The sequence below is a fragment of the Scyliorhinus torazame genome, chromosome 4 (assembly GCF_047496885.1).
Source record: "Scyliorhinus torazame isolate Kashiwa2021f chromosome 4, sScyTor2.1, whole genome shotgun sequence".
NCBI lineage: Eukaryota > Metazoa > Chordata > Chondrichthyes > Carcharhiniformes > Scyliorhinidae > Scyliorhinus > Scyliorhinus torazame.
This window is the reverse complement of record NC_092710.1, coordinates 18811540-18836108: the sequence shown is the minus strand read 5'-3', so window position 1 is coordinate 18836108 and position 24569 is coordinate 18811540. Positions and strand designations below refer to the sequence as shown.

Here is a 24569-nt window from a genome sequence, read left to right as displayed (position 1 = left end):
CAAGGGACTGGCAAGGGATTGTGCGGGGGTGGGGGGGGGAGCGCGGGTGGAGCATTGGGGTCTCCTTGTCCTCGCCGATCTGTCGCTCCATATACCAAACCCGTTGAAAGGTTTTGGGGGGGATTATGGGCCTATTGGAGGAATTTGGCGGGGACTCGGGACATAAATTGAATATGGGGAAGAGCGACGATTTCCCGACCCAAGCGACGGGGCAGCAGAAGGGGCTGGGGGAGTTGCAGTTCAGAGGAGTGGGGGGGGGGCGACCTTTCGGTATTTGGGTATTCAGATGGTGCGGGGATGGGAGCGGCTGCACAAGCTGAATCTGGCTCGATTGGTGGAACAGATGGAGGGGGATTTTAGGAGGCGGGATGTGCTCCCACTGTCGCTGGCGGGATGGGTGCAGTCGGTGGAGGTGACGGAACCCCCGAGGTTCTTGTTTGTGTTCCAGAATATCACGATCTTTATCCCGAAGGCTATTTTCGGGGGTTGAATGCACTGATGGAGGCAGCCTCTTAAGGACTCGAGCTTGGGGGCACTATTGATGTCGTCTTTCCCATCCTCGCCGGCTAGGTCCTCCACTAGCCTGGTGGTGGTGGGGGCCCTGAGGGTGTGGGGACAGTGGAGGCAGCACCTGAGGTTGGGGTAGGCCTCGGTTTGGGCACTGATCTATGGCAATCATAGATTTGGCCCGAGGTGGGGGGTGGCTAGACGGGGAGTTTTGGGGTTGGCAACGGGCCGGGATCGAGCGGTTTGGGGACCAATTCATTGGGGGAAGCTTCTGGAGCTTGGTGGGATTGGTGGAGGAATTTGAGTCGCCCAACGGGAATGGGATCCGGTGTTCGCAGGTGAAGGATTTTGTTCGGAAGCAAGCACCGACCTTTAGTCACCTGCTGCCCCAGGGGCTGCAAGGTGAGGGCAAGGTGGTGTCAAAAACAGGGGTAGGTAAGAGTAGAATGTCAGAAATGTACAAGGAGTTGATGGATTGGGAGGGAGCCCCGATAGGGGCAGTGAAGCGTAACTGGGAGGAAGAGTTGGGGAGGGAGGTGGAGGCTGGGGTTTGGGAGGAGGGTGAATGTATCCTGTGCTAGGCTTAGCCTTATTCAGTTTAAGGTGGTCCACAGGGTACATATGACTGTGGCTCGGATGAGCAAGATTTTTGAAGGGGTGGCGGATAGGAGTGCAGGTGGGCCTGTGAACCATATCCATATGTTTAGAGCCTGTCCGAAGTTTGGGGCATTCAGGCAGGGGTTTGCCGTCATTATGTCGGCGGTCCTGAAGGTGGAGGTGGTCCCGAATCCAGAAGCGGCGATATTTGGAATGTCGGAAGACCCGGGAGTCCAGAGGGCGAGGGACGCCGAGGTCTTGGCCTTTGCCTCCCGGGTAGCCCGGAGACGGATTTTATTAGAATGGAGTGACTCGGGGCCACTAAAACTGGGGGGTGGGGGAGGTGAGCAGGCAGAGTTTCTTAGGCTGCGGAAGATAAAGTTCGCCTCGAGAGGGTCTGTGGAGGGGTTTGCCCGGAGATGGCAGCCGTTCATCGACTTTATTGGGAACAGTCAAGATGTCAGCAGTTAGGAGGGTTTGGGGGCGTAAAATAGGGAGGTAGGGGAGCTGGGGAACAGGAAGCAGAATGGTGGGGTGTTAGGTATTTCGTTGATTTGGTTATTTGCAACCTTGTTGGCGTGTCTTGTGTTACGGTTGTATCTGAACAAAGAACAAAGAAATGTACAGCACAGGAACAGGCCCTTCGGCCCTCCAAGCCCGTGCCGACCATGCTTCCCGACTAAACTACAATCTTCTACACTTCCTGGGTCCGTATCCCTCTATTCCCATCCTATTCATGTATTTGTCAAGATGCCCCTTAAATGTCCCTATCGTCCCTGCTTCCACCACCTCCTCCGGCAGCGAGTTCCAGGCCCCCACTACCCTCTGCGTAAAAAACTTGCCTCGTACATCTCCTCTAAACCTTGCCCCTCGCACCTTAAACCTATGCCCCCGAGTAATTGACCCCTCTACCCTGGGGAAAAGCCTCTGACTATCCACTCTGTCTATGACCCTCATAATTTTGTAGACCTCTATCAGGTCGCCCCTCAACTTCCGTCGTTCCAGTGAGAACAAACCGAGTTTATTCAACCGCTCCTCATAGCTAATGCCCTCCATACCAGGCAACATTCTGGTAAATCTCTTCTGCACCCTCTCTAAAGCCTCCTCATCCTTCTGGTAGTGTGGCGACCAGAATTGAACACTCTGCTCCAAGTGTGGCCTAACTAAGGTACACCTTGATGTGTAAATATATAAATCCTTCAATTAAAATATATATTTTTTAAAACAACAAGGACTGTGGAGAACTGGGAATTGTCGCTCAATCTGCCTGACATCAGCAGTTGGAAAATTCTGGAGTCCATGATGAAAGATTTAGTAGTTGAACACGCGGCAGAATCGGACAGAGTCAGCATGGAGTTCCGAAAGGGAGATCTTACTTGACAAATCGACTGGAATTCCTCAAGGATCTAACTCATAGATTTAATGAAGAGGAGCCAGTGGATGTGGTTTATTTGGACTTTCAGAAGGATTTTGACAAAGTACCACATAAGAGATTAGCGTGTAACATTAAACCGTACGGGTTCGGAGGTAGTGCATTGAGATGGATAGAAAACTGGTTGGCAGACAGAAAACAAAGTGGAGAAATAAACGGGTCATTTTGCGAATGACAGGTCACGTCTGACCAACTTGATGGAATTATTCGAAGAGGGGGCCAGGTGTGTGGATGAGGGAAACGCCTTTGACGTGGTCTACTTGGGCTTCAGCAAGGCTTATGATAAGGTTCCACACGGGAGACTGATAGCGAAGGGAAGAGGCCGTGAGGTGCAAGGGAATGAGGCAGATTGGATCCAGCATTGGCTGAGTGGCAGGAAGCGGGGGGGGGTGGTGGTCGAGGGGGGTTGTTTCTGACTGGAGGCCTGTGTCGAGTGGGGACCCGCAGGGAGCAGTGTTGGGGTCCTTGCTGTTTGTAGTTTCTACAAATGATTTAGATATGAATGTAGGAGGATGAATCAGTAAGTTCTTGGATGATTCAAAAATTGGTGGAGTAGTAAATAGAGAGGATGATAGCCTTAACGTACAGGAGAATATATAGGGGTGAAATGAATGGAGGAATTTCAGATACATTGTATTATAAGTATTTGGTCAGTAAGGGTTAAAGCCTGGGTTAGTGTGTGCATAACTTCTGCAGCTGACGAATGTGATATAAAATAGTTACTTTAGAGATATTAGTTACTGTAGTGTAGACATAGGCCAGTCTCATCCTGGTGAGTTCACAGACAAAGGATTTCAGACCGCATGGCAAAGCAAAGGAAGAGGTGTGTCCAGCTACGGAGGGGAAAAGGATGCTGGGTAATAGGGCCAGAGGAAGCGATTGGAAGTGAGCCAATTAGAGTGTATGGATAGGTCAGGAGGGGTATAGGATGACCTATGGGAATCGTGTATGTGAAACTTGATGCCATTTGTATTAATAGTAAAGATCCCTTTGTCCTACAGAATCACTTGATTCCGGAGGTGTACGAAGCAAGATGTGCTTTCTATTTGCTGTGAATTGAGAAAGACTTGCAAGTCAAATAAAATAACAAATGCTGTACCTGCAAATCCATCTCGACTTTTATTGAGGCCAGACTGACGGGTAAAGAAATTTGGGATTTGTCATTTGGTGCCCGAAACCCGGGATTTCTCAAGACGGTTCTGACCAACTGCGAAATCAGAATTAGACTGATTATGAACAGGAGGATGGGAAAAAGGGGCCCACAATGTACAGCTGGAAAATGACCGCGCATTGATTTTTCCCCTCTTCTTATCGTCTGATTAGTCTGGTCACTCGCGGGTGGTACGGAAAGATCGTCTCGACGAAATCAAAGGTCAGTCTGGGGATTAGAAATTTAATTGATGGGATTTCATATTGTTGATTTGGCTTGGGTTAGGTTTTGGGTTGATTGGACATCTAAAACGATGATTCAATTCCATGTATAAGTGTTTTTAAGGCTGATGGGACTTCAGTAGATGAAGGTTCAGTTAAGTAAGTGTTTTTAAGGCTGATGGGACTTCAGTAGATGAAGGTTCAGTTCAATAAGTGTTTTTAAATCTGAAGATGATTCAATTCCATGTGTGAGTGTTTTAAATCTATAGTTGATTAAGCTAAAATTGTACCCTTGGACTGTAGTGGTGAAAAACGCAGTTCTGAGGACTAGTTGAGATTATGGGGAATTCCTTGGATAGCACAAATGATCCAGGCATGCCACTGCAAATATTATGCGATATGTATCCGGATAAAGCAAAAGATTTCAGGAAAATGTCAGCAACGTTAAGGAGTAAAATGGGGGAGGAATGGCCACTCGGGGGCACCAAAGACCTAGAGATTGTTAAGAAAATTCAGGGACACATCTGGAAAAAGAGTCAAAGTATGAAAGCAAAAGAATTAATTGGATTATGGAGACAATATTGCCAAGAGGAAAGAGATAAGATCATGTTATCAAGTTGGCAGGACAATGCCCTTAAAATGGGAATTCCAATTAGTGAACAGGGTAACCAAAAAACATTACAGGTCTTGAAAAAGGAATGTGCATTCAAAAAACGCGCAAGTAAAGACAGGAAAGGCTCGGGTCAAACAAAAGATGGGCTACATAGTTCAATGGCTGGCCTTGAATTGACAGAAAATGATCAATTTGATGATTTGAAAATGTCAGCAAAAGTTCCGACTGCACCTGTAGCATTGTCTGCACTAATTCCAGAACCACCAGAGTATAATCATTTATATCCAGTCACTGCTCCCCAGATTCCAATCATGCCAGTAACTCCAGCCCTTTTGGTTGATAGCGTGGGTCCCGATTTACCATCTTCACGATCAGTAGGGGAAGAGGAGCTCTGTTCCACAAGCCCAGTTAGCTCTAGGACCCGATCTCGGACAGCGAGAGAAGGGCTTGATCCTAACCAGAAACAATTAAGCAGACCACCTAAATCCCTTCAGACCAAGGGGAAACCGCAAATTTTGAGAACAAAGGGAGATGCCACAGATGATTTTGAAGAGAAAGAACTCCCTCTAGTGACAGGGAGGGAATTCGAAGTCTTGGAAGAACCAGAGGAAATAGCTAGAGTGCCCCCTGGTGAGACTCGGAGACAGTTGCCGATTAGGAAGCTACCAAACCCTGACGCGGTGACTGCCGGGGCGCAGCCCATGATAGACGTTTACTTCCCATGGACACCCAGTGAGATGATGGCTATTATGGCTACAATCCCAGATAGAAAAAAATCTCCTGCTGCTTTCGTGGATTCGCGGAGAACTACCATCTCAATTTATCACGCTGATTCTAGGGACCTCTGGGCCCTAGTCCAGCAGGTTTTAACCCCAGTAGAGTACCGCAATTATCTTAATCACTTGGATTATGCTAGCCACGCCGCAATTCAGCAAGCCCATGCGTTAGACGACGATAGACGGACACAAATCCTGAATGCGTTGAATAGCACATTTCAAAAGCCCATAAATATTTCTGCTATCTTAGACCTAAAACCTAAGAAGATTGAAGAGCCAGAGGAATTTCTGGAACGTTTTCATGAAATCTACCGTGGGCAGTCAGGCGACTTGCCATATCAAAATGGTCAGAATTCCCCTCAATATTGTGCTATGTCAATGCATTGCCTACCACCTTCCGTGGCTACTGCTGTGAAATGTAATAACATGAATTGGACAGAGAACGACCATTCCCAGATGGCAAGGGCAGTCAGATTTTATTGGAAGGAGGGTGTAGACCAGGAAGGAGGCTCAGTTACAAAGGTTAAGACTGAGTATGTAATGAAAAAGGATGATCTGCGACCCCAACAAGCGGCAGAAATGGTAGCTTACCAGCTGGAACCCCAATATTGTGACTTTGGGTGGGTGGATCAGCGAGGGGGAGGATATCAAACCCACCCAAAGGGACCCTCAGCTCCTTTTTATGGCCCACCGTATGCACAAACAGCTATACAACCGCCGCCCCCTCTGAGGGGCCATTGGTCTACTGGGAGAAGAGGACGGGGCAGATATAGAGGGAGCAATGCATGTTTTAATTGCGGCCGTGCAGATCACTGGCAACAGGAATGCCCCTTTAAAAGACAGGCAGCAGAAGGAGACTACCCGACCCAAAGGAGGGGGTACCCACCAAGGGGAGGACAGACGAGGTACAGCGACTTCTTCCAGGCAAACCCTTTCCCAACACAGGATTGACTAGCTAATTTAGTCATAAGGACTCTCCAATCGTACAGGGAACCTATTATTTCTCTGCAGATAGGAGATCAACATCACTCATTTGTAATCGACACTGGAGCAGCCAAGTCTTCTGTGCAATCAGAACTTCGACTACCACTATCCGACCACACGCAGCAATTGTCGGGGTTCCAAGGACAGTTGTGTGAGTATCCTATTTCTGAACCTGTGACAGTCATTTACGAGAATAAGTCTGCAGATCATCAGTTTGTAGTGACTACTGGATTGGACTGTAACTTGTTGGCCCGAGATTTACTGTGTATCTTCCAGCTACAGCTAGAGTGCGGAGACGAGGGGGTAACGGTTAAATCATGGAGGATGAGACAACAGTGCTATATTTCTATCACCCCCCAGCGGTGGACGTTAGAAATTGAACAGTCACTGCATCACGTTACCCTGGCCTATGACAGAACCAGACAAAACAGGGAGTTGGAGGACAAATACCGGCCATTAATTGGGACCGAATGGCCAGTCAAGGTTACAGCCACAGTCACGGGAAAAGAAGGTACAGCCGATTTTGTTACAATACCACCACATTTATGGCCACAGTCAGCTTCTGTAAGCCCTCATATTACACGTCAGGTCCACGACCAGTACCATGCCAGGGATCTGGGGCCTATGGTAAGGAGGGCAGTGGGTCATTCGGATCCAACAGAGTACGCACTTCAAGTCATGCCGGACGGCACTGCCATAAAATATTTTGAGGTCCCTGAAACGATTAACACTCGACTGCAGCATCACAGGGGACATGATGTGTTGGAATATGTCAATCCACAGGTCTGGGCGGAATACCCATCACAAGTGGGAAAGGCAAATGTTACACCTATTAAGGTAACGATTAAGGATAATGTAAAGCTACCATCCATTCGGTAATACCCCCTGAAACTCCAAGCTGCTCCGTCAATAGACAAATTAGTTCAAGAGCTGTTGCAACAGGATATTTTGGTCCCTTGCCAATCAGAATGTAACACCCCCATACTTGCTGTGCCTAAACCAGCCAAACCAGACCAGTACCGATTAGTACAGGATTTACGTTCAATCAATGCCATTGTTCAGCCGTTACATGCTCTCGTTCCTAACCCTGCCCACATACTGGCTCAAATTCCAGCTCGAGCCCGGGTCTTCGCCGTAATTGACCTTCAGCACGCCTTCTTTGCCCTCCCACTCGCAACTGAAAGCCAATATTTGTTTGCCTTCACTTACAATGGACAGCAGTATACCTGGACCCGACTGCCACAGGGGTTCCTCAACTCACCTACGCTCTTCTCCAGATGCCTGCAGACCCAACTCCAGGCCTTGACATTGGAGCATGGTTCCACTCTAGTGCAGTATGTAGATGACATATTGGTAGCGAGTCCCGCCGAGCCCAGTAACAGGGATGATGTGATCCAGCTATTAACCCACCTCTCCTCGTTGGGTTATGTTGTTTCACAATCAAAGGTCCTGGTGGCTCAGACAAAGGTCAAGTTCTTAGGAGTTTTACTTACAGCCACAGAAAGAGGTCTCGAACCCAGTAGGATTGAACCAATATGCCAATTCCCCGCCCCTACCACAGCCAAGGAGGTCGGTCATTGGCTGGGTATGGTGAATTATTGTCGGCAGTGGATACCAAACATCGTTGTCTATACAAAGCTGCTGACGCCTTACACTAGTGAAGGGGGGAATTTTACTCTCACCACCGAGGCACTCGAGGCCTTCCGTTGCCTGAAGCAGGCCTTGCTACAAGCACCGGCCCTCGGTAGGCCCCTATACGACCGACCATTCCAGATATACTGTACTGTTCTGGAAGGATGTTCAACAGCGGTACTCACCCAGCAACATGGGGACAAGCACCGGCCCGTAGCATATTACTCTTCCAAACTCGACCCAGTGGCGTTGGGCCACCCTGTTTGCACCCAGATCTTGGCAGCGATATACAATAGTTTGCAGGCTGCTGCCAACATCACTCTCCAACAGGATATTGCGCTGTATAGCTCCCACTCGGTAATCGCACTATTGGGGCAACTGCAGACTCAGCATCTTACCGCAGCTCGTCAGAATAGGTATGAAATATACCTTTTGAACAATCCACGCCTGACATTTAAATATTGTACCACTATCAATCCAGCCTGTTTTCTTAGCGGTCCCCCTGTCCATGAGGATGCGCCTGGTCACGACCGTTTAGCCTTGATTCAGGAAACTACAACAATAAGGGACGATCTGAGTGATATTCCGTTAGAACAACCTGACATGATTATGTATGTTGATGGCAGTGCATTAGTAAGCCCCACTGGCCGGAGACTGTCCGGTTATGCAATCATAGATCAGGATGGTCTGATTTTAGAAGCGGCAGCTTTCCAGACCCCTTACTCAGCACAACAAGCCGAACTTTTTGCCCTCACCCGTGCATGTATACTTGGGGTAGATCGTCGGGTAAATATTTACACTGACTCCCGATACGCTTTCGGGGTAGTTCCTGACATCGGACAACTCTGGAAGAATAGGGGATTCCTTACCTCGGCAGGCACAGAAATATCCAACCGGGGTTTAGTTAATGACCTACTGCAGGCCCTCCTTCTGCCAGCGCAGATTTCCGTTATTAAATGCGCTGCCCATACAAACGGTAAGACCCCAGTTGACGTTGATAATGAACGAGCAGATTGTGCAGCGCGGACAGCCGCGCAAATTCAGCAAGTGATGGTGCCTAAAATGTTAAGTCAGACTAAACGATCTACTATAAATATGTCTGCTTCTGACAAGTCAATGCCAACCATCCAAGACGTCATAAGGTTACAGGAGGACGCTCCTGAGAGTGATAAACAAATGTGGAAGTGGTTAGGTTGTACATATGATTCTGTTTCCTCTTTATGGACCACGCCAGCACATCAGACTTGTATGTCTGATGTGCTGGCTTTATGGGTCATTGAATGTGTACAATTTGCAACTCATTGTGGGGCTCGGGGGACTAGTGATTTGTTGCAGGGGTTGGCCCAGAGTATCAGTAATCGGTGTTTAATCTGTCAGCAATATAACACCGGAAAAGGTATCCCTTGTGGGATGGGGCAAACCCCATTGCCCAGTGGTCCCTTTGAGACGCTCCAAATGGATTACATTGAGTTGGAAAGGTGTCAATGTTACAAATATGTTTTGGTCATTGTGGATGTGTTCAGCAGATGGGTCGAGGCGTATCCGACTATCGATAATAAAGCTGCTACTGTGGTTAAAGTTCTGATGCAGGAAATCATTCCCCGGTACGGTATACCAGCTCAGTTAAGTTCTGATAATGGGCCTCATTTTATTGGACAAATTAACAAGGAGTTTTGCTCCCAGTTGGGCATACGCCAGCAGTTACACTGTGCTTACAGACCGCAGGCGGCCGGGTTGGTTGAGAGACACAATCAGACCCTCAAAACTAAATTGGCTAAATTAAGAGCAGACACGGGACTGACATGGCTTAAGTTGCTCCCCGTTGCCCTCTTCCAGCTGCGGGTTACACCTGCGGGACCGGCCCGGCTCTCTCCCGCCGAGATTCTTTATGGCAGGCCTCTTAGAACTCCCTGGAGCCTGCAGGTTCCCAGACTGGTTCAGTTTCACCATATGACTGAAGAGATGACCACCGATGTTCTAGCCCTCACTCAGGTCCTCAAGGAACTCCATGGCCAGGTCCGCGCGGCTCACCAGCCATCGCCCCCAGTACCTAGCTCACTTTCAGTCCAGCCCGGTAGTTATGTCATGGTCAAAAATTGGACTAGGAAGGGGTCGGAGCCGCGATGGGACGGGCCCTTCCAAGTTCTCCTTACCACCCCCACAGCAGTTAAAGTGGAGGGGCGAAGTGCTTGGGTCCACCTACATCACTGTAAATTGAGTACATCTCCACTACTGTAAAAGGTCGGATACTAACCTGCCTCCCTTCTCCAGTGCTATTTTACAGGTGTGGAGCATGATGGGGTGGCTACGCACCGCCTGTGTGATCTACGGCCTCACCTCGCTTGGAGTGTTATTGGCGACGGACATGGAAAAGGGAAATATTATCTACATTTATAACCCCAACCAATCTACAAGGATACATCACCTATGCAAAGGTGATGTTCTTCGCTGCCCCCATATACGAGGACATGGTATCGACTCATGGAAGGTCGTCAAAGTTAAGGAGAATGCAGGAGTCATGAAGCAATTGCACCGGTCCCGGCAATGGGAAGGGAATATTACATGGACATTGCCTTGTTTTTGGAATACATGTAAATTTGATTTTGGATGTGTTAAGATTGGTGCAATAAAGGTAACATCAGACCGTCAGGAGAGCATAGGAAGAGGCTGTGAGAGAGGGACTAGAGAGAGGAGGGGCGTGTGAGAAGGGAAGTACAGCTAGAACGTAGGTTACCGGGAGATACACTTAATTTAGTTAAAGGCCAAACTGAGGAAAACCTGGGTAGTTTGAATCTCTTCTACCAGATTTACCACCGCTTGTATGGCCAGGGACGGGTTGTCTGCTACCCGAACCCCGCAGCGGTGTCTAGGTTATTTTCTGTTTCACCGCTTTGGGGCACTCCCCAAACGGTGGTTCATTGTCAGCGTTCCGAGCCACTGCCCGAGCTAGTCACTCTTCCTTACGATCCGGGTTCAGCACCACCGGCTATTTGTCTTCCCCTTCCTCGGGATAATTCCCATTCACAGTATGATATGCTGCAACGGTGGAGGGCATATATACCTAGCCACTTCACTCCCAATAGGGATTCCCGGTCGTACGAGAATTGTTTCAGCAGTGAAGGATACGGCTGTTTGCTGGTAGAGGTGGACACAAATATAACATGTCTGTTTCCCACCTGTACGGACAGGAGGTGCCATATCACCCAGGCGTCTGGCCAATGCGTTTGTTACAACACCACTTGCGTTCCATTGAACGCCGGCCTCCAGCTCCTTTGTGGCTGGGCGAATGTCTCTCATATCACTGTTGGGACTAGGGCTTTCCGCATTGCTAGGCGGCCCGAATGGGCGATTCGAAGCTGGATAAACTGGGCTACTGGGGGATCCTTACGCAACCGATATACTGATTGTGATGCTAGCCTGCACACGGAGCAAGGATACTACTTTTTATTTAATGGCACAGCGACCACTGTTTTGTCACCCCCATTTCCCCGCCAAATTGCTATTGGGACTCTAGTCCCTACCACAGTCCCCTGCCCTTCGGCGTGGATGCTGCATAATCAGTTAGCACGCCGGGCAGTCTCAGCTGAATTCTGCGAGAACTGGAAAAAACCTCAGGTTCTCGCACCCAACCCGGGCCACTCAGCCGGGTGGGGGATTCTGAGCATCTTGACACTGGGAGGTGTGGGGGGTTCCTTGGCTGTCAGTGATCGGAATTATTTTATTTGTGGCCTTACCATCTTGGGAAATGAAACCTTGGGAGCCCTCGGGGCAATAACCAAGGAGTTGTCTCAGCTACGGTTGTTTGCAATGCAGAACCGGTATGCTCTTGACTATCTTCTGGCCCGTGAGGGTGGGGTATGCGCCATAGTGCAGGGCAAGTGTATCATGGGAGTTCAGGACTTGACCGCTAACATCACTAAATTTATGGATCACATACGGGATCACCTGGACGGAATGCAGAATCCTGGCTCTTGGGGTAACTGGGGATTTGGAGGTTGGAAGGACTGGTTGATAATTATGGCCATGTATTTAGTGGTGGCTACCGGCTGCATCTTTGTGGGCCTAGCCATCCTTAAATGCGTGATGGGTAGAATGCGGGGTGCACTGGAACAGATCAACGCCCCTAAAATCTTAGCTGTCAAAATCCATGAGGGTGCAGCAGATGAAGGGGGGCTACGCCAGGAATTGGAAATGCAGCGACGGATCCTTTTTAGATGCGGAACCGTAGCTATGGATTGGATAGTTCGGTTATCATGGAATGATAAAAGGAGGGAATGATGAATGTGATATAAAATAGTTACTTTAGAGATATTAGTTACTGTAGTGTAGAGATAGGCCAGTCTCATTCTGGTGAGTTCACAGACAAAGGATTTCAGACCGCATGGCAAAGCAAAGGAAGAGGTGTGTCCAGCTACGGAGGGGAAAAGGATGCTGGGTAATAGGGGTCAGAGGAAGGGATTGGAAGTGAGCCAATTAGAGTGTATGGATAGGTCAGGAGGGGTATAGGATGACCTATGGGAATCGTGTATGTGAAACTTGATGCCAGTTGTGTGAGTAGTAGAGATCCCTTTGTCCTACAGGCTCACTTGATTCCAGAGGTGTATGAAGCAAGATGTGCTTTGTACTTGCTGTGAATTGAGAAAGACTTGCAAGTCAAATAAAATAACTAATGCTGTACCTGCAAATCCATCTCGACTTTTATTGAGGCCAGACTGACGGGTAAAGAAATTTGGGATTTGTCACAGCCATGTTTTCAAAGAATCCTGGTTTGAAAGGTTGGGAGCCAGGGGTGCAATGAAGGCACCATAAAAAATCTTGGGTTAATGCACTTTTGTTTGGATTAAGGGGGGTTCCCTGTGGAGTTAATTAGATTTCAGCTTGATAAGATTATGTAATTAATGGGTGGAGCTAAGGTATCAGACATTTTTTGCCGAAAGCAGCTCAGTGGCGTTTTAGATGCAGCCTTGACCAAAAGCCAAGCAGTTTGCTCTCTGCAGTTCAGTAAAAGATAGGTCTGTAGACATATTAGCAATCTTTCAAAGCAGATCATACTTGTCTGATTAGAAGATGAACAGAAGCAGCTTCTCAGGAAATACAGTGAGAGTGTCTGCATGGTTCTGACAGGCTTCAGGTCTTTTCTTTAAAGCAGTATCAAAAGATCCCTCTTTCTCAAAGATCATCTCTGTATAGCAGGCATTCCTAAGTGCTAATAATAGTTGGAGTGGATTGAGAATTGAGATGGTATTTCTTGTTGTTTGAGTGAGAATAAGGATAGCATTGAAGAGTAGTGCATTCACTGTATTGAGTAGTAGCTCAAATGCCAGCTATGTTCTGGTGTGACGTTAAAGATATTTTATACTGTTGACTCCCTCATTTCCCCTTTCTTTATTGTTTTGCTGTTTTCACTTTGATCTATTTGGATGCATAATGGATATGTATCTTTAAGTCGAGCAGCAGAGAAAACGGGGAATTCATGAAGTTGCAACATGGTATTTGGTGCTAGTATTTGAACAGGAGAGCTCAGACTTTATGGCACCCGAGAGATGGGGTGGGACTCGGTTCGATTGGTTGGCTGGTGGCCAATGAACTGGCTAAAAGGCCATATTCTGCCTGGTAACAGGCGGTGATTAGGTCCGACTTGAGTAGACAACTATCTAAAACAAAGGCTCATCTTTTACTTTTATTTATTATTGTCACCCTTCTCTTTTCTTCGGTGTTTATCTGTCTTGTATGTGTGCAGAGTGCCATGATTTTCATGTGAACATCACAGCACATACACACACACATAATGATGGACAGATCAACGGACCAATCAACACACACAACACGACAGCCAATCAGGGACAAGAGCGTACACAGTACAAAGCAGGGAACACGACACTTCCTGGGCACTCGAGCAGGAGGGCGCTCAGGGCACAGACCTGATTGCCAGCCACTCAGAGGTTCACCATTGTGCTGATTACCAGAGTTTACTATGTTTATAGTTCAATGAAATAAAACTTGCGTGGTACCATACGCAACCGCGTTGGTTCGTCTGTGTATCAGAGTACCCAACACTTCACAGAGGGTGGGGGGGCGGGGGGGGGGGGGGGTAGGTAGAAGTGGTAGATTAGGAAGTCGATAATAGTTAACCAATTGTATTTGCTTTATATTTCACTGTTGTTGTTATTATAAATAAAAAGTAATTGTGTTTAAATTTACAAACCTGGTGACTGTAATTATTGGACAGCCAAGGGCCAAAGAGTTTGGGTGTTTTTCTTAGAATTATTGATTAATTCAGTTGTGTTGCAACTCCAGGTCAAGCGGGGCTGAAATTGACCGTGCACCAGACCAGGGTGCCGTACCAATACTGTGTTCGTGATCAAGATTGGTTTAATATACCATATCACTATTTTATTGTGCAGTCACTCCTGGAGCGCGGCATCCTGTCCTCACAGTCCTACAAAATTAAATTAAAATGTTGGGCTTTCGGTCCAGTATCCTACCCACTGTCGGGGTCTGGTTGTAACCAACCAGAGTAACTGATCAGCCTGTCGTCAACAGAACTGATTCTTCCGTGGAAGCAAAAACCTGTGCCAGCAGGGGTACCTGTTATCGCAGTTCCTGTTAACGTTGATCCTGTGGAAGCAACTCAGACTACAGAATTACTCTGCTCAACAAGAAAAAGACTCAAAGACTTGGGATGTGCACTGTGCACGGCGCAGATACCGTTACGCCAGGCTCATAGTGGGAAAGGCGAGGCTTTTGCCCCAGGCTCTGAGCTCGATGCAGCCAACTCGGCCCCCATGACATAATCTGGATCACGCCCTCGCTCGGCATCATCCAATGGAGCATATTGAAATGAGTCACTGGGATCATTTAAATTGACGCAGCCTGCATGAGGACCCAGCCTGTCGGTATTCGCCGGCCCCACCAGACTGGCCTCACGCAAGTGGGAATCGGTGCTGATCTCCAAAACGAAGACCCAAAATGATGGCCGTGTTTGGGGGGGGGGGGGGGGGGGGGGGGGGGGGGGGGGGGGCTCGGAGGCCATTGGAGGCCTGGGTGGTCGGGGACAGGGCAGGACAGTTGCCATAGCGCTGCCAACCTGTCGGAGTGCCTGGGGTAGTTCCCAGGTGCCACGTTGGCACTGCCAAGGGGAAGGGCCTGAGGGGGCCATGCCCGTGAAAGGTTAGGTTTGAAGCTTGGGATTGAAGGGGTATGAAGTGGTTTTATGAAGGGTGGGGGAGCGAAGGGGAGGGGGCCTGAAAGAGGAAGGGTTGCCCCAAAGGCGGAGTGGCTCTACAGTGGAGTTTGCTAATTTTGAGGGGGAGGGAGAGTGGGGAGTGGGGGGGGCGGGGGGGCGCAATGCCCCAATGCCTACGAGGATGGATGGGGAGGTTACCCTCATGCCTGGGTGACTTGCGGGGGGGGGGGGGTGGGGAGGTCATGCGGACTTTCCGTGATGGTGGGGAGGTTGGCCTCTCGGGAGTCGAGGAGAGGGGGGAGAGGGAGGGGGGAGAGGGAGGGAGGGAGAGGGGGGGGAGAGGGGGGGGAGAGGGGAGGGAGGGAGAGGGAGGGAGGGAGAGGGGGGGAGAGGGGAGGGAGAGGAGGGAGAGGGGGGGTGGGAGGGGGGGGGAGAGGGGGGGGAGGGGCAGAAAGGTCGCGGTATCCGTGGTTGGGAGGTGTGGGCATCTTCAACCCCTTTTTGAGATCCGCGTAGCCTTGTAAAAATGGCGCCGTTCTCTGAGGAGCCGGTCTCGTCGACAGTGCAGGAAAGAATTCTGGGAGCAATTCAGCGGACTTCAAACGAAGCCTACTGTCAGCCCCGTTTTGCAGGGTGTTTTACGGAGGCGGCGGCGGCATTCAACAGAACCGTTGCTGCCTGTTTTGTCCTCGCTCAGGGCGTCGCTCTCCGGTGAGGCCACACTTAGCAGTAATTTCCAGCTGGCCAGCTGAGCCCACCAGCAGGACAGGCCGTCTGCAGATCTGGCTGCCCCTTTGACCAGCTACCCATCTTCCGAACACATCCCCCCTTCAGGACCCCCCCTCACTTTATTGATGCCCCCCCTCACCCCCAGCCCCCAACCTTGGGAAGACCCCGCCCAACACACGCTCCCCCTTAACCCTCCCTCCAAGTGGCAAGATCCCCGCTGGCCCGACTCCTGGCATTGCCGACCTTGCAATTTTGGAATATTGTCAATGCGTTGGAGGGGATGCAGTCAGGAAGCAACAGAATGGGCGAGATTCTCTGGTCCCCCAGCCCCGTGTGTCTCGGTGGCACGCCTTTCGCTTGCGGTGGGATTGTCTACTCCCGCAGCTTGCCAATGGGATTCCCGTTGAAGCCACCCCGCACCGCCGGGAAACACGCGGACAGGGATGTGCTGCGGGAAGAAACTGAGAATCCCAAAGGCCGGAGAATTCCAATCCAAATGTCTCTCATCATGGGGTGATTCCACACTCTGGTCAAACAGGCCATGTGAACCTTACTCTGCTGTGTTGCCCTTAAAGGGACAATCACCATATTCCTTCCCCTTGAAGTCCTTTATCCAATCTTCAATTCACTCCCTCCTAAATATTCACAAAACATTATGCATGTGAGCAGGACAATGAGAAATTGAGGGCTAAATTCCTCCCAAAAGTGAGTTTGGGCAGGTTCCGTGGGGTGATTCCTGACGGATGTCTGGATGAAACTCAGACCAGTATTCACTCAAATTTAATCATTTGCTTTGAGCTTGGGGAGTTTCTCACGGGAACAATCCCACACTTAGAGGGCATGATTCAGCGACCCCATTGCCCCCCATTGCCCGAGAGCCCCAAATCGGACTCCACGCCATGGGCAGGTCCGATCGCGAGGGGGGGGGGGCAGTGGCATAGTGGTACGGTGACGGGATTTGGAAACCAGAGATGTAGAGTAATACTCTACGGACCCGGTCCAAATCCCACCACCGTAGATAGTGAAATTTGAACTCAATATGAAGCTGGAATTTAAAAAGTCCAATGATGACCATAAAACCACTGTCGATTGTCACAACAACCCATCTGGTTTATTAATATCCTTCAGAGAAGGAAATCTGCCATCCTTTTCTGGTCTGATCACCATGTGGCTCCATATTTACTGGAACGCCATTGACTCTTTACTGCCCCCTCAAGGGCAATGAGGGCTGGGCAATAAAATGGTGGCACAGCCAGGTCGCGTGAATGCATTTCCGCGTGAATGCACCGACTCGCTCCACCTGGCACAATCTGGATGGCCCCAGGCCATCTAGCCCATCAGAGGTGGGGTGAGGGGGGGTGCTCAAGGATCCCTAAAGAGGTAAGTTGGGTGAACTATAAAGGGTAACCACAAAGACAAGAGGGGGGAGCTGCAATCAGATGTAGCATAGAACATAGAACATAGAAAATGCAGCACAGAACAGGCCCTTCGGCCCACGATGTTGTGCCGAACCTATGTCCTAGATTAATCATAGATTATCATTGAATTTACAGTGCAGAAGGAGGCCATTCGGCCCTTTGAGTCTGCACCGGCTCTTGGAAAGAGCACCCTACCCAAACTCAACACCTTCACCCAACACCAAGGGCAATTTGGACACTAAGGGCAATTTATCATTGGCCAATTCACCTAACCCGCACATCTTTGGATTGTGGGAGGAAACCGGAGCACCCGGAGGAAACCCACGCAGACACGGGGAGGACGTGCAGACTCCGCACAGACAGTGACCCAAGCCGGAATCGAACCTGGGACCCTGGAGCTGTGAAGCAATTTTGCTATCCACAATGCTACCGTGCTGCCCTTGAGAACAAATAAATCTACACTATATCATTTAACCGTAATCCATGTACCTATCCAATAGCTGCTTGAAGGTCCCTAATGTTTCTGACTCAACTACTTCCACAGGCAGTGCATTCCATGCCCCCACTACTCTCTGGGTAAAGAACCTACCTCTGATATCCCTCCTATATCTTCCACCTTTCACCTTAAATTTATGTCCCCTTGTAATGGTTTGTTCCACCCGGGGAAAAAGTCTCTGACTGTCTACTCTATCTATTCCCCTGATCATCTTATAAACCTCTATCAAGTCGCCCCTCATCCTTCTCCGTTCTAATGAGAAAAGGCCTAGCACCCTCAACCTTTCCTCGTAAGACCTACTCTCCATTCCAGGCAACATCCTGGTAAATCTTCTTTGCACCTTTTCCAAAGCTTCCACATCCTTCCTAAAATGAGGCGACCAGAACTGTACACAGTACTCCAAATGTGGCCTTACCAAAGTTTTGTACAGCTGCATCATCACCTCACGGCTCTTAAATTCAATCCCTCTGTTAATGAACGCGAGCACACCATAGGCCTTCTTCACAGCTCTATCCACTTGAGTGGCAATTTTCAAAGATGTATGAACATAGACCCCAAGATCTCTCTGCTCCTCCACATTGCCAAGAACTCTACCGTTAACCCTGTATTCCGCATTCATATTTGTCCTTCCAAAATGGACAACCTCACACTTTTCAGGGTTAAACTCCATCTGCCACTTCTCAGCCCAGCTCTGCATCCTATCTATGTCTCTTTGCAGCCGACAACAGCCCTCCTTACTATCCACAACTCCACCAATCTTCGTATCGTCTGCAAATTTACTGACCCACCCTTCAACTCCCTCATCCAAGTCATTAATGAAAATCACAAACAGCAGAGGACCCAGTACTGATCCCTGCAGTACGCCACTGGTAACTGGGGTCCAGGCTGAATATTTGCCATCCACCACCACTCTCTGACTTCTATCGGTTAGCCAGTTCGTTATCCAACTGGCCAAATTTCCCACTATCCCATGCCTCCTTACTTTCTGCATAAGCCTACCATGGGGAACTTTATCAAATGTAACGGTATTACAATTAAACAAGGGTGACTACAAAGACAAGAGGGAGGAGCTGGCCAGGGTTGATTGGAAAAGGAGCCCAGCAGGGAAGACAGCGGAACAGCAATGGCAGGAGTTTCGGGAGATTACTCGGGAGGCACAACAGAAATTCATCCCAAGGAGGAGGAAACATGCTAAGGGGAGGTCAAGGCATCCATGGCTGATGAGGGATGTCAAGGACAGCATAAAAGCTAAAGAAAAAGCATACAAAGTGGCGAGGATTAGTGGGAAGCCAGAGGATTGAGAATCATTTAAAAGTGAGCAGAGGACAGCTAAAAAAAAAGCAATAAGGGGGGGAGAAGATGAAATATGAGTGTAAGTTAGCGAGTAATATAAAAGAAGGTAGGAAGAGTTTTTTTCAATATATAAAAGGTAAGAGAGAGGCAAAAATAGACATTGGACTACTTTAAAATTTGGCTGAAGAAGTAATAATAGGAAACAAAGAAATGGCAGACAAACTGAATAGTTACTTTGCATCAGTCTTCACGGTGGAAGACACCAGTGGGATGCCAGAGCTCCAGGAGAATCGGGGGGCAGAGGGGAGTGCAGTGGACATCACTAAGGAGAGGGTTCTGGGGGAACTGCAGGTCTGAAGGTGGATAAGTCACCTGGACCAGATGGACTACTCCCCAGGGTTCTAAAAGGGATAGCTGAGGGGATTGTGGAGGCATTGGTGGTGATCCTTCAGGAATCACTGGAGGCAGGAAGGGTCCCAGAGGACTGGAAGGTGGCTAATGTAACACCGCTGTTTGAGGAGGGAGGGAGGCAGAAGACGGGCCGGTTAGCCTGACTGATAAGATTTTAGAGTCCATTCTTAAAGATGAGATCGCGGAGTACATGGAAGTGCAGGATAAAATAGGACTGAGTCAGTACGTCAAGGGGAAGTCGTGTCTGATAAATCTGTTCGAGTTCTTTGAGGAAGTAACAAGGGGTTTAGACAAAGGAGAACCAGTGGACATGATTTTTTAGATTTCCAGAAGGCCTTTGACAAGGTGCCACATAGGAGACTGTTGAATAAGTTAAGAGACCATGGTTTTCAGGGTAAGGTCCTGGCATGGATAGAGGATTGGCTGACTGGCAGAAGGCAGAGAGTGGGGATAAAGGGGTCTTTTTCAGGATGGCAGCCGGTGACTAGTGCTGTGCCTCAGGGGTCGGTGCTGGGACCACAACTTTTCACAATGTGCATTAATGATCTGGAAGAAGGTACTGTTGCTAAGTTTGCAGATGATACAAAGATCTGTAGAGGGACAGGTCGTATTGAGGAAGCAAGGGGGGGGGTGCTGCAGAAGGACTTGGACAGGGTAGGAGAGTGGGCAAGGAAGTGGCAAATGAAATATAATGTGGAAAAGTGTGAGGTTATGCACTTTGGAAGGAGGAATGGAAGCATGGACTATTTTCTAAATGGGGAAATGCTTCGGAAACCAGAAGCACAAAGGGACTTGGGAGTCCTTGTTCACGATTCTCTTAAGGTTAATGTGCAGGTTCAGTCGGCAGTTCGGAAGGCAAATGCAATGTTAGCATTCAAGAGGGCTAGAATACAAGACCAGGGATGTACTTCTGAGGCTGTCTAAGGCTCTGGTCAGACCCCATTTGGAGTATTGTGAGCAGTTTTGGGCCCGGTATCTAAGGAAGGATGTGCTGGCCTTGGAAAGGGTCCAGAGGAGGTTCACAAGAATGATTCCCGGAATGAAGAGCTGATTACATGAGGAATGGTTGAGGACACTGGGTCTGTACTCGTTGGAGTTTAGAAGGATGAGGGGGGATCTTATTGAAACTTACAGGATACGGCAAGGCCTGGATAGAGTGGACGTGGGGAGGATGTTTCCACTTGTAGGAAAAACTAAAACCAGAGGACACAATCTCAGACTAAAGGGACGATCCTTTAAAACAGAGATGAGAGGCAATTTCTTCAGCCAGAGGGTGGTGAATCTGTGGAAGTCTTTGCCGCAGAAAGGTGTGGAGGTCTCTAAGACAGAGATAGATAGGTTCTTGATTGATAAGGGGATTAGGGGATATGGAGAGAAGGCAGGAGAATGGGGATGAGAAACGTATCAGCCATGATTGAATGGCGGAGCAGACTCGATGGGCCGAGTGGCCTAATTCTGCTCCTGTGTCTTATGGTTTAATGGGGGTGGGGGGGGTCCGGAGGCTGCAGTGGGAGGGGTGGGGGGGGGGTGAGGGGGGGGGCACTGAGGGGGGCTGAAAGAACGTGGCTGCCTTTATAAAGGGCGCCCTGACCCATGAGCAGTTTTCCTGAATATGACTTGACGAATGACCTCGGCGGGCAGTTCCTCGCTTAGGCCAAAATGAATCGGCAAAATGCCATTGAACAGCGGGGCCTAAACAGACTTTAACTCAAGCCTGCTTAACCAGACCCAATGCTTAATGTTGGAGTTACATTTTGGACTTGACGCTGCATGCTGGACATACTTGACTATTGTACGAACACTGAATTCTGTAGAACACGGACTTTGTGTGAAACATGTGGCCCCTGACCAGGTGCATGCTGTGTATGTGCCTGACCCGTGCTCCACAACCAAACTGTCGAGACAGCAACAAAAAGAGGATCAGGCCCGAGATCCTGTGCGGTACGACCTGAGACACCATGGCCATTATGTAATCACGAGTGTAAAGAGCTGGTTGGAACAATGTCGCCCGATTTGAAAGGAATTGATTGGAGAAAAATGACCTAAATGTGCTGCTGAGAGAATCGATTGGCTGCATGTAAATAGTGCGCAGACTAATTCTGCATTTCAAAACTGTATATTAAGCCAGCATAAGCCCTGGCTCGAGCGAGTACGTGTTTCCACGAGGACTCTTCTCCCAGAGCTCTGTGACAATAAATTGCTTCTCTTGCTCACCAGAAAGGTCTATTCGGGAATATTTTCTCCCAACACTGAAGGTCGACCATCATTCTTTAGCGCTGCCAGATCCGCCATGCATTTGCATTATTAAATTAGCAAAGCCGTGTTCTACATCCTAAACATGAAATACATTTGCTACGGGGCAGGACGGATAGGGGCGGCACAGTAGTTAGTACTGTCTGGGCGGAGTCTGCATGTTCTCCCTGTGTCTGGGTGGGTTTCCTCCGGGTGCTCCGGTTTCCTCCCACAAAGTCCCGAAAGACGCGCTCGTTAGGTGAATTGGACATTCTGGATTCTCCCTCTGTGTTCCCGAACAGGCGCCGGAATGTGGCGACGAGGGGATTTTCACAGTAACTTCATTGCACTGTTAATGTCAGCCTACTTGTGACAAGAATAAATTGTTATACTTTAAAACCATAATTACCTTCCCTCTGTACCCAGCAAGCCTGAACAGATTTAACTCACCCCACTTTCCACAGCATTTATCCCTGACACACCTGACAAAGCCTTCAGCAGTCTGTCTCTGAATTACTTTGACGGAGGGTGAGACTGCGGAGGAAGCAAACCCGTGCTCTATATTGGGCTGCTTCATCCTGATTGGTCACTGTGGAACATACCTGTAACTACCTACAAGGCGCTGTTTACAACAAAGATGCTGATACCCCACCCACCCCATCAACTCCTTCACCACAAAGAAAGTCCCACTCACACAGGTTTGCTGCGCAGTATTTCAATGCTGGAACTGCCACCTCTTGAAAAACAAGGTGCCAATTGTCATCACAAATGCCACGCCCAACATTATGCAAATGCAGGCAGCTCACTCCCTGTTGCAAGATCAAATCATTGAGCCTGTGCAAACACTGTGAAAGATTTGAATCACTGACCCCCCGCGCCCTCTGCGACGTATCTCCCTGCGAGTGTTTATGCAATTGCCAGCAGGGAGAGAGAATGCACCATTCACACATGCCGCATACCCACATGCCCCACCTGACAGGACCAGAGCATCCCGCTGCCAGAACGGGCAGAGAATTCCCGCCCATATGTCTTTGCGCACTTTAACATTGTTTTTCATGTCTCCTCTGACTCTTTGCGATTGCTTTCTTCTGCTTACTGGCCCTTCACTCATGGGAAACATTCTCCCCGCATTTATGCCATTTCCAATACCTCGATTAAATCTTCCCCACACCCTTTCTGCTCCAAGGAGAACAATCTCAGCCTCTCCTGTCTCTCCACATTAACTGAACTTCCTCATTCCTGCCATCATTCTGGTCAATCTCATGTCCACTCTCTCTCCAAAGCCTCTCTCCCTCAAGCGTGGGGCCCAGAATGGGACACAGTGCTTCATCTGGGAGCTATCCAGTATTTTATAAAGGTTCGGCATAACGTGTTTATCTTTGCACAGTTATAACATTAATAAAACCAGATTTAAAAAATGCAGAATCCCCGACTTGTCCTCCCACCTTCAAGAATGAGCGCACGTTCCCCTGGGTCTGTCCCAGCGCCACGTTTAAAATTGTACCAGTTAGTTCCTACTGACTGTCCTCATTCTACTGAAATCAATCGCTTTACATTTCTCCGTATCAAAGTTAATCTGCCAGCTGCCTGCCCCTTTCACCAGCCTGTCCGTGTCCTTCTGAAGTCTGTTCCTATCCTCACTAATGTCTGAGTTCTGCGTAAATTACAAACTTTAAAATGTCTGTCCTGTAAATCCAAGCCAGTGAAACAAATCAAACAGACCTTCCATCTAATACTCACACTGAGAGATTTTCACTGCACCATCAGTCAAAAACAGAGACACAAGTAAGAGTTGGGTGTGTCCCGTCTCTAAGTTGTATTGCACTCAGATTGCTTCATTTCCTGGTGTCATTACCAAGTCCCACTGAATTCTACCTCAGTCTCTTTTATTTTAACTGCCAGGTGAAGTCCTGCTGGATAAAACCTGACATTCCACCCAAGTTTATCGATGAGGAAAAGCCATGGAGACACCTGAGTATTAAGGAGGGGGAAACGGGGGTAGCTGGCTGATTAAACTATCTGACAAAAGCACATTACTGTGGGTGCTGAAAATCTGAGATAAGAATGAGAAATACTGAAAATATTCAGCAGATCTGGCGGCACCTGTGGAGAAAGAAACAGAACTGATGGATACGACCGACAATCCTTCTTCAGGACTTCCAGTGGCGACCATGGCGTGAGCTGCTCTGATTCAGGAAAGGCAATAGAAATCCCGGGGCGGGGGGGTAGTTGCCCCCTCTCTCCGTGGTGTGTTTTTGGGGAGTGGGGGGGGGGGCCAGATTGTAACGTTGGTCTTTTTTCTCTCTCGCTGTGGACGGGGGGGACGTGGACCTGTCACGTTGGCTTGTGAACGGAGGTGAGGCGGGGGAGGAGGTTGAGAGAAGTGGTTGAGGGGAGTAACGGGAGGGGCGGGGGGGGGGGGGGGGGGAGAACGTGAGCAGAGGGATGATGGCGGGGTGACGGGAGAGGGATAAGTCAGAAGAGAAAATTGCGATGCGGTGGAAAACAAGCATGGTCAAGGACAGAGAGAGGGGCAGTCTTGAATGGGCCCGATTTAGGAGAGATTGAGGAAGATGGTGGATGATAGGGTCACAGGGGTTTAGAGCATGAAAACAGGCCCTTCGGTCAACTTGTCCATGCCGCCCAGTTTTAATCATTAAGCTAGCCCCAATTGCCCATATTTGGCCCATATCCCTCTGTACCCATCTTACTCATATAACTGACCGAATGCTTCTCAAAAGACAAAATTGTACCCGCCTCTACTACTGCCTCTCGCAGTTTGTTCCAGACACTCACCACCCTGTGTGTGAAAAAATTGGACCCTCTTGTATCTCTCCCCCCCGCACCTGAAATCTGTGCCCTCTAGTTCTAAACTCCTCTACCTTTGTGAAA

General features: G+C 49.0%; 1 protein-coding gene across 1 annotated transcript in view; it reads right to left on the bottom strand.

Annotated features, from left to right (window-relative positions):
- The window catches only part of LOC140411565 (beta-1,3-galactosyltransferase 5-like), a 52505-nt gene extending 29052 nt beyond the window's left edge, over positions 1-23453 (bottom strand). The window contains exon 1 of the mRNA XM_072500647.1: positions 23418-23453. The gene's annotated coding sequence lies outside the window, so the exon portion shown is untranslated. The remainder of the gene's footprint in view (positions 1-23417) is intronic.
- Positions 23454-24569: the final 1116 nt, after the last annotated feature.